Below are 9,995 nucleotides of genomic sequence, written 5' to 3'. Positions count from 1 at the left end.
AAGCTGGACAGGGATCAGAAGAGATTTAGGAGGATGTTGCCTGCTATGGAAGGTTCCCCTGGAGAGTAGAACGTTGAGAGGTGACCTTATAAAAGTTTATAAAATAATGAGGGTTATAGATAGAGTTAATAGTAGTTGTCTTTTCCTTAGGTTAAGGAATTTCAAGACTAGGGGACATATTTTTAAGGTGAGACAAGAGAGATTTAAAGAAGTCATGGGGGCAATTTTTTTTACACAGAGGGTTATTCCCTCGTGGAATGAAATTGCGGAGGAAGTGGTGGATACATTTTCAACTTACAATGTTTAGAAGACATTTGGATAAGCATGTGAAGAGGGAAGGTTTGGAAAGATGTGGGCCTGCAGCAGGCAAGTGGGACTAGTTTAGTTTGGGATTATGTTCGTCATGTGCTGGTTGAACCATATGGTCTGTTTCTGTGCTGTGTGACTCTATATTGTTGGCCCTGGACTCTCCCTACTTTGTTGAATGCATATCACTGCTCTGACACAGATTTGCTTGAAAGTATTTGCTCCCAGTCCACTCTGGCCAAATCATACCTTATTAAAGATAATAAAATGTGAGGCTGGATGAACACAGCAGGCCAAGCAGCATCTCAGGAGCACAAAAGCTGACGTTTCGGGCCTAGACCCTTCATCAGAGAGGGGGATGGGGAGAGGGAACTGGAATAAATAGGGAGAGAGGGGGAGGCGGACCGAAGATGGAGAGTAAAGAAGATAGGTGGAGAGAGTGTAGGTGGGGAGGTAGGGAGGGGATAGGTCAGTCCAGGGAAGACGGACAGGTCAAGGAGGTGGGATGAGGTTAGTAGGTAGGAGATGGAGGTGCGGCTTGGGGTGGGAGGAAGGGATGGGTGAGAGGAAGAACCGGTTAGGGAGGCAGAGACAGGTTGGACTGGTTTTGGGATGCAGTGGGTGGGGGGGAAGAGCTGGGCTGGTTGTGTGGTGCAGTGGGCGGCGGGGACGAACTGGGCTGGTTTAGGGATGCAGTAGGGGAAGGGGAGATTTTGAAACTGGTGAAGTCCACATTGATACCATATGGCTGCAGGGTTCCCAGGCGGAATATGAGTTGCTGTTCCTGCAACCTTCGGGTGGCATCATTGTGGCACTGCAGGAGGCCCATGATGGACATGTCATCTAGACTCCCCCTCTCTCCCTATTTATTCCAGTTCCCTCTCCGATGAAGGGTCTAGGCCCGAAACGTCAGCTTTTGTGCTCCTGAGATGCTGCTTGGCCTGCTGTGTTCATCCAGCCTCACATTTTATTATCTTGGAATTCTCCAGCATCTGCAGTTCCCATTATCTCACATACCTTATTAAAATTGACTTTTGGTTTCAGGTCCAATCTTTTCCTTTCCATAACAATCTTGAATCTAATGGAGTTATGAATTCTACCTGCAAAATTCTCCCCTAGTTTCTGCTTGCAGGACCTCATTCCTTTGTTCACCTATGTTGTTGGTATCAATAAGCATTATGATCTCTGTCTGTTTTCTCTCCCCCTTCAGAATGGCCTATAGCTATTCTGTGGCACCCCCACCCCTGCCATCTTGGGGGCAACATCCCATCCTGGAGTATCTTTTACATCACCTGTCCAATCCCCTTATGATTAAGTCCCCTACCAGTATAGCCCTGATGTTCTACTTCATCCGCTCTTGTGCGGCAGCCTCACCCACGGTGTTATGAGTTTGATTCCAATTGTTCAGTGATCTTCTCCTAAAGTATCCAAAATGCTATATCTTTGCTCAAATTGGCCCAGAAATGCTATAAAAGGTGGGTGGCCACAGGGGATTCCTGCACTACTTGCCTTCCTCTATTCTGCCTGATAGTCATCTATGCCCTTTCTATCTGTTCTGTCCTCACTTGTGGTATGTCCATCTCACTGAATGTGCTATCAATCACTTACTCAGCATCCTGGGTGCTCAGAGTGAATTCACCTACAGCTCCAGCTTGGAAATACAGTCATCTGGTAACTGCAGCTGGACAGGGTTTTTGCCCATATGGTCATCAGGAACAACTGAAGCTTCCATGATTTCCCAAATTGTATCAGAGAACAAGATCACGGGTGTGAGCTCTGCTGTCATGACTTCCCATAAGCCCCTCTATTCTCTCTTTCAAAAAAATACTTATGTAAGATTTCTACAAATTTATTCCTGTTAGGCATGGATTCCCTACATGTTAGAAGTTATGAGAAAAGAAAGGTACTATTACAAATGTATAAACTTCATGAGGAAAGAGAGTACTGTCAGAATATTAGTAGACAGCTAATGTGCTTCATATTTTAAAGAGAGAGAATTAGTCAGGGAATTATAGATTAATTAGCTTAAATGTCAATGGCATGAACATTAATGAGATCCTTATTCAAAGATAAAATAAAAAAAATCTAGGAACTCAAAATCTTATGAAGAATACCCTGCATAAATTTCCATGGGGAAGATCACACTTGTCCAACCTTATTGAATTATTCAAAGAATAAATTTAAAGATAAATTAGGTCAACACTGGAGACATGATGAGCCAGATTTTCTAATGCCCACAGGGTCAGAACCTAATACATCTTCTATATTGAGTGTTCATGTCTATGTGCTTTGTTCTAAAGTGGTGACCCAAATTTTAAAACTATGGCCCCTTGTTCAGGGCTGACCAGTGAGAGTAAACATTTTTCCACATCAAAACGTTTAGGATATTCTTCAATTCAGTCCTCACCCTTTACTCTTCTTACTCCAGTAGAATCAAGCCTGGACTGTCCATCCTATCCTCATGACACAACACAGTAACTTAGCAAGGCTGCAGCAAATATGAGAGTTCCAGGATACAAATGTGATCCAAGGCAAACATCTCTACAGTAAGTGTTTGCAATTTGTGCAGCTTTCGATCAATGTTAATGAGCTGGAATCTGAACTACAGACACTATGATGCATCATGGATGGAGAAATATTAACTGGGTTCTTTATACTAGAAAACCATCATTCCACATATAACAAGTCTTCTGATTTGGTCAGTGGTCAGGGATAGAGTGTGTACACTGTGTCTGAGGCAGGTAGGGGACTCAGCAGGCAGGAATGAGGGAGTGCCAGCCTCTGCAATTGTCTCTTAGATTTGATGTTCTCTCTGCCTGCTTGGATGAGAGCAAGGTCTGAAGGGTGGATGTGCAAATTGATCACGGCACCATGGTATAGGAAGCCATTTAATTGGGCAGAGCAGCAAGAAATGTAGTTGTAGTAAGGGATAATATTCTGTGAGGAATTGACACCATTTTCTGCAGTAAAGAGTGAGACCTCAAACAGTGGCATTGCCTGCCCAGTGCCAGATTTTGGAACATCTGCCCACAGCTGAGAAGGAACTTGGGTTCAGGTCCATGACCATTTTCAATAATCGTGTGAAAGTGAGGGCTAGCCTGATAGAATGGTCAGCACCTGAATTGTGTTGGAGACGGTTTTCTTACAAACTACATATCTAGGAAGGTAGAGAAGGTTTTACTGTAAATTGTGGTGGACAAGGTAGAAAGGAAAAATGGTAATATGCAGTTGAGTGTTCGAGAATGGTAGGAAGGGGCAGAGAGAGAAAACCTAGGAATACATCAACAATCAAGATGAAATATTACAAGGATAACAAAATGTCAAAAGTAAATTCACATAGCGTTCAGAACAAAGCAAACAAACTGATAACACACATTGAAGTAAATAAATATGATATACAAGCCATAATGAAGATCTGGCTGCAGGATGACAAGAATTGAGTCCTGAATATTATTGTGATCCCAGACTGGAATCCTGTTTGATAGTTGTTTTTTTATTTAACGAGGTGGTCTTTCACTGGAACAAAAGCACACACTGCAGGGGATTTGACTTATTAATAAAACATAAATTTATTACACAAAAGACTTCAGAAAATAGAATAAACCAAATTATTTACATCTAACACTAGTTGAAAGATTTCAAAATACACTGCAAAATAAAATGTCATCTATGCTAACACCATGAATTTACAATATTCAAATAGCACAGTGAGCTCCCTTTTCTATCACATTTGTAGATTTTACTTAACTGTTTGTTTCAATTTCTGGCCTTGGGAGCTTGATAATCTCTTCTTTCATTATTTGCACACTGCAGTGGATACACTTCCAGCACACATAGTCACACTGACTCCCCATGTTGCACAGGAAGAATTCCATTGTGTTGAGCTACCTTGCTGTTGGCTAGCTCTCAAATTATTATCTTTTATTTTACTTTATCTCATTTAAAAGTGATTAAATATATAGCAGGGCACTAACTTACCACTTGCCATGGAATTCTCACATAACCTGCTCATTTCAGCAGTGATGACTGTGACATAAGGTCCTCACCTTGGCTGCTTCTGTCCTGGACTCTGTAACTGGGAAAATATGTTAGCAGTAAAACCTGGATGAGAAGTTCATGGAATGCTTTAGAGGTAGTTTCGTGGAGGAGCTGACCACAGAGATAGTAGGAACTGCTGATGCTGGAATCTGAGATAACAAGGTGTGGAGCTGCCTGACCACAGAGCAGGTTATATTGGACTTGGTATTGTGTAATGTGACATGATTAATTAATTACCTCAGAGTAAAGAATTCCTCACAAAGAGCAGCCATAAGATGATTGACTTTACATCCAATTTGAAAGAGAGAGGATTGGATCTAAGGCCAATATTTTAAATCTAAGTATAGGAAACTATAAAGAAATGAGCTAACAGATTTGAAATGACGTGCTAAGCTAATGGATAAATCAACAGAGACATCATGGTAGGTATTTAAGAAGATAGTTCAGAATGCTCAGAATAAATATATTCTTACTATATATAAAATTCTAAAGGGATGACTCACTAGTATAGTTGACTGAAGAAATTGGGGAAAGCGTTGAACTTATGGAAAAATAGCATAACTGTGCAAAGATGAATGGCAGATCAGATGATTGGACAGAAAATAAAGAATGGGGGAATGACTAAAAGGTTAATTGGGAGGAAAGAATTAAAATATGAGAGCAAGCTATTGGAATGTAACAAGAGCAGGAATTTCAACAGGTATTTAACAAAAACACAGTAAATCAAGGGTTAGTCCTTTTAGAGTGCAATATTTGAATATTAATAGTAAATAATAAGGGAAATGCAGATAAAATGATCAAATATTTTGCTTGTCTCATTATGGACGGTCTAGACAAAGTCCAGTAGCAACTGGAAATCAGGAGGTGGAAGAAACGAGCAGGAACATTATTGAAATTGCAATCATGCACTGAGCAAATCGACAGAACTGCAGGCAGGCTGATAAGTCTCCAGGTTATTCTTTATTATGAGAGGAATTGAAAAGTAAAGCTGCTATGATTCAGCTATACAGGTCATTGGTAAAACCACATCTCAAATACTGTGCGCAGTTTTCATTTCTGTATTAATGAAAGGATGTAAATGTTTTGGAGGCAGTTCAGTCAAGGTTTACCAGGTTCATACTTGGAATTAGTGTGAATGTTTTGATATGGAAAGGATGTTTCCTCTCGTTGGTCAGTGCAAAACTACGGGGGACAGTGTTAAAATTAGGATCATCATTTTAGGACAAAGCACATGAGCATAAACACACAACATATATACTGGGTAATGTTACTGTGTGCATTTGAAAATCTAGCTCAATATGTCTACAGTGTTGCCCATATTTATCATTAAGTTTATTCTTCAAAGAATTCAATAAGGTTAGACAAGTATAATCTCTCTTCTAAAAATCTGTGCGGCCTATTCTTCATTACATTTTCATTTCCTAGATATTTTCTATTAGATGTTTGAGCAAGGATTCCATTAATGTTCATACATATGAGATTTCAGCTGATTAATCTACAATTCCCTGACTAGCTCTCTCCTTTTAAAATAGGAATCACATTAGGTCCCCCCAAAATTCCCCCCAAGGTACTGGCTGGGCATTTCCTCAATACCAGGTCTAGTGTGGCACCCAACCTAGTTAAATTACTTACATATTGTTCCATAAACCATCCTGGACACATATAACAAATGTCCCCCCGCCTAAGCAAGTCCCAGTCAATATAGGGGAAGTTAGCATCACCCACAACGACAACCCTGATTTCCATAAATACCCTATTTTTCCATAATCTGTCCACATATTTGTTCCTCTATCGCCCGTTGGCTGTTGCGAGGCCTGTAGCATAATCCCATAAAAGTGATTGCACCCGTCCTATTCCTGAGCTCTAGCCATATGGCCTCACTATATAATTGCCCTCCCTCACCACATTCTCTCTAATCAATAATGCAACAGCCCCTTGCTTTTCCATTCTGACCTAACTCCCTGAACTTCCTTTGCTGGACCTCATCTCTCTTTCTGCCTGTATCATTGGTACCAATATGGACCACAACCTCTGGTTGCTAACCCTATCCCTTCAGAGTATCCTGCACCTGCTCTGGCACCAAGGAAGCAACACACCATCCTGGAGTATCACCTACAGCCGTAGAAATGCCTATCTGTGCCCCTGGCTATAGAATCCCCTAATACAACTGCTTGCTAAGATTTCAATCCTCCCTGCTGTACAACACAGCCAATCATGGTGCCACCGGTCTAGCTGCTATTGTTGCTTTTCCCTGAAAGCCCCCCACACCCAACAGTATCTAAAACAGGACTCCTGCACTGGTTACACTTTCCCATCTTCCAGTGGTTGCCCAACTCTTTTCTGTCTGCATAGCCCTTAGCCCTTATTTGTGGTGCAATTAGATCATTAAATGTTTTATCTATAACATTCTCAGCCTCATGGATCCCCTACAGAGAATCCACCTGCAGTCTCAGGCACACCATGCAGCAAATCAGGAGTTGCAGCTGAACGTAATTTCTGCGTACAGTCACCATGGATGCTGCAAGTGTCGCTGATTTCCCAAATATTGCATTTGGAGCATTCCATGGGCTTGAATTCTCCCGTCATTGTTAACTTTATAGCCTAAGTCAAACTTAACAACTACAGTCAATAATCCAGGAACTGACTACACAATTCACAGGTCACCAAACTCATTCCCACTCTATATTCCTAGCAGATGACAGTCATGAAAAATAAGTACTTTATCTCTCTCCCGATATTGTCCACCTGGTTCCAGAGCAGCCAAACCAATGTCACTTTGAGTCACAACATCATCTCCAGAGTTCTGCCCATAGATTCAGTTCCATGCTGCCACTGTTCACCCCAGGATAATAAAATGTGAGGCTGGATGAACACAGCAGGCCAAGCAGCATCTCAGGAGCACAAAAGCTGACGTTTCGGGCCTAGACCCTTCATCAGAGAATCTTGGAATCTCCAGCATCTGCAGTTCCCATTATCACTGTTCACCCCAGGTTCACTCTCTTTCACCCTGTTGCTGGTCGGACTGACCAAGTGTTCAACAAGCTACCTCACAGAAGGCTAAGTCATAAGATAAGAGTTTATAGTGTTGAAGGTAGTACATTGATATCTGAAGAGAATTGGTTAATGGGTAGGAAACAGCAAGCGGGGATAAAGGGTTCTTTTTCAGTTTGGCGATAATGGCCAATGAGGCTTCACAGGGATCAGTGTTGGGATGATAGCTACATACAATATATATTGATGGCTTGGAGGAAGGAAATAAATATACTGTGGTCAAATTTGCAGATAATTCAAAATTGATCGAAAGGCAGGTTGTGAAATGGATACAAACAGCTTTTACTACAAGTGGGCAAAAATTTGGTAAATGGAATATTTATAATTCAATTTGAAGCAATGCAGAGAAGGTTCACTAGAATGATCCGCTGCATGGGACAGATTGTCTCATGACCAAGGCTAAACAGGTTGGGACAATGTTGAGGATTCCCAGGCCTACTCTTGTCTCAACTATATGCCATTATAGCATAACCTGCCAGTAGAATAGGATATAGCTAGGATTTCTGTCAGAAGATACTGGAACGTTTGCCAAAAGTTATCATTGATTATGGCAGTATCAGGCAGTTGCTTAATTATTTTGTGGAAAACCTCTATATTTTGGCACCAGATGGCAAATGTTAATGAGGAGGACTTGGCTGAGTGTGCCTTTATATATTTGAAGCCTAGATTGATGCTAGGTGGGCAGTTGAGTTTTAGTTTTTGATTTTCTTTGCTGTATGGCTTAAATAAATGTGCAACCACAGCAAACGGTTAGGAAGGCATGCTATGTTTGTCTCTTTTGTAACATGCTAGACGACGAGACTAAGGAAGTCTTGCCATGATTGCATTTTGCAATGGTGAGACCTCATTTGGAGTACTGTATAGTACACAAATGAAAGGAAGTGTGAGACTTAGGGGGTACAACAAAGGCATACTAGATCGATATCTGAAATCAAGGAGTCATCCAATGAAAATTGATTGAATAGAATGAACACGTGCTCTGAAATTTAGAATAATAAAAGATGACATCATTCAAACAGAAGATGACAGCTGAATGTGAATCCCCAGGCAGGACAACTCAAACTCAGCAGGGCAAATTGATTTGACTGGTCACTACAAATGCTCCTAATCTTCATTGCAACAATGGCCTTAACCTGCAGTATGGAAACCACAATTTTATTGTGGCAGCATTAAAAAAAATTATAAAGGGTGAATATAAGGTCCATTAAAATGTTACAATCTGAAGTGAATTAAATTTTTAGCTCTATAAAATACCTTAAATAAAAGCTGCAGACTGTAAGGAAACAGACACCCTTTGATTAACAGGCTCTCTGACATAATTTGTTGCAAGAATAATTTTATTTCTATATCGATCGACAGCATTGCCTGAGAGTTGGTAGGGTTCACTATTGTAGCTAAACCCATTATGAATTTTTGGTTGAGTTTCAAAAGGCACAGAGCTAGTCATTATCAGCAAGGGGCCATATAGCCATTTTGATTGACAGATCTAAAAGGGTATTAAAGGATTAGATGGCTTTGAAACGGTTAGGGAAACAGTTGTTAGAACAAATTAGTCACATGAGGGGAATAAGAGAATAGTCCATCTGCAGTGACAACAAAGCACAGCAGGTTAAACCAGAAGTCAAGGCTGAAGCATTTGCAAACATCTTCGGCAGAAACCCAAGTAGACAGCCCATTTCAACATTTTCAGAAACTGTCTGTCTTCAGCCAATTTGATCCACTTTGGGTGATACGAAGAAAGAACAAAGCACACATAACACAGTAAAAGCTATTGGGCAAGAAAACACTCAAGCTATGCAGCAGAAGACTTGTGCTCCAAAATTAGTTGCACCTCCAGCACAATTACAACATTGTTGCATATATGCCAATATGGAAAATTGCCAAGCTATGTCCTTTCCACAAAAAGCAGGAAAAATTCAACCCAGACAATTACTGCCACTTCAGTTTACACTTTGTCAAAGTGATGCAAGTATAGCCAATATTGCTTTTAAGGGATTATGAATAAGATGCTTAGCAATATTCACTTGGTCTCCAGTTGTATCCGGTACTTTCCACAGGCTCTTCGTCTTCTTTATAACAAAGTTTATCAACTCCTACTTCACTGCATTAAGCTTTATCTGTCTTCTGTCTGCTCACTCCACCAATGTATCTATGACCTTCTGTCTACACTATCCTCCTCACAGTTTACACTTCTAAGTTATGTATCATCTATAATCTTTAAATTTGTCATTTGAGCACCAAGATCGCAATTATTTGTATACAAATATATCAGGAAAAATGTTGGTCTCCATGCTGAACCCTGGGGAACCTCACCACAATAAAATAAAACAAAGAAATGCAGATGCTGGAAATCTGAAGCAAAAACAGAAATTGCTGGAGAAACTAAACTGATCTGGCAGCATCTAAACAATAAAGAACAAAGAGCAGTGCAGCACAGGAACCGGCCCTTTAGCCCACAAAACATACGTCAACATATGACACCTTGCTAAACTGAAGAAACCTTTTGCCTAAAGAACAAAGAACAGGAAAAGTTGTGAAGAAGTGTCACTGGACTCAAAAAAACGTTAACCCTGTTTTTTCTCCATAAATGCTGCCAGATC

The sequence above is a fragment of the Stegostoma tigrinum genome, chromosome 6 (assembly GCF_030684315.1).
Source record: "Stegostoma tigrinum isolate sSteTig4 chromosome 6, sSteTig4.hap1, whole genome shotgun sequence".
Classification (NCBI taxonomy): Eukaryota; Metazoa; Chordata; class Chondrichthyes; order Orectolobiformes; family Stegostomatidae; genus Stegostoma; species Stegostoma tigrinum.
The sequence above is the reverse complement of the archived record's forward strand: the minus strand, read 5'-3'. Positions refer to the sequence as shown.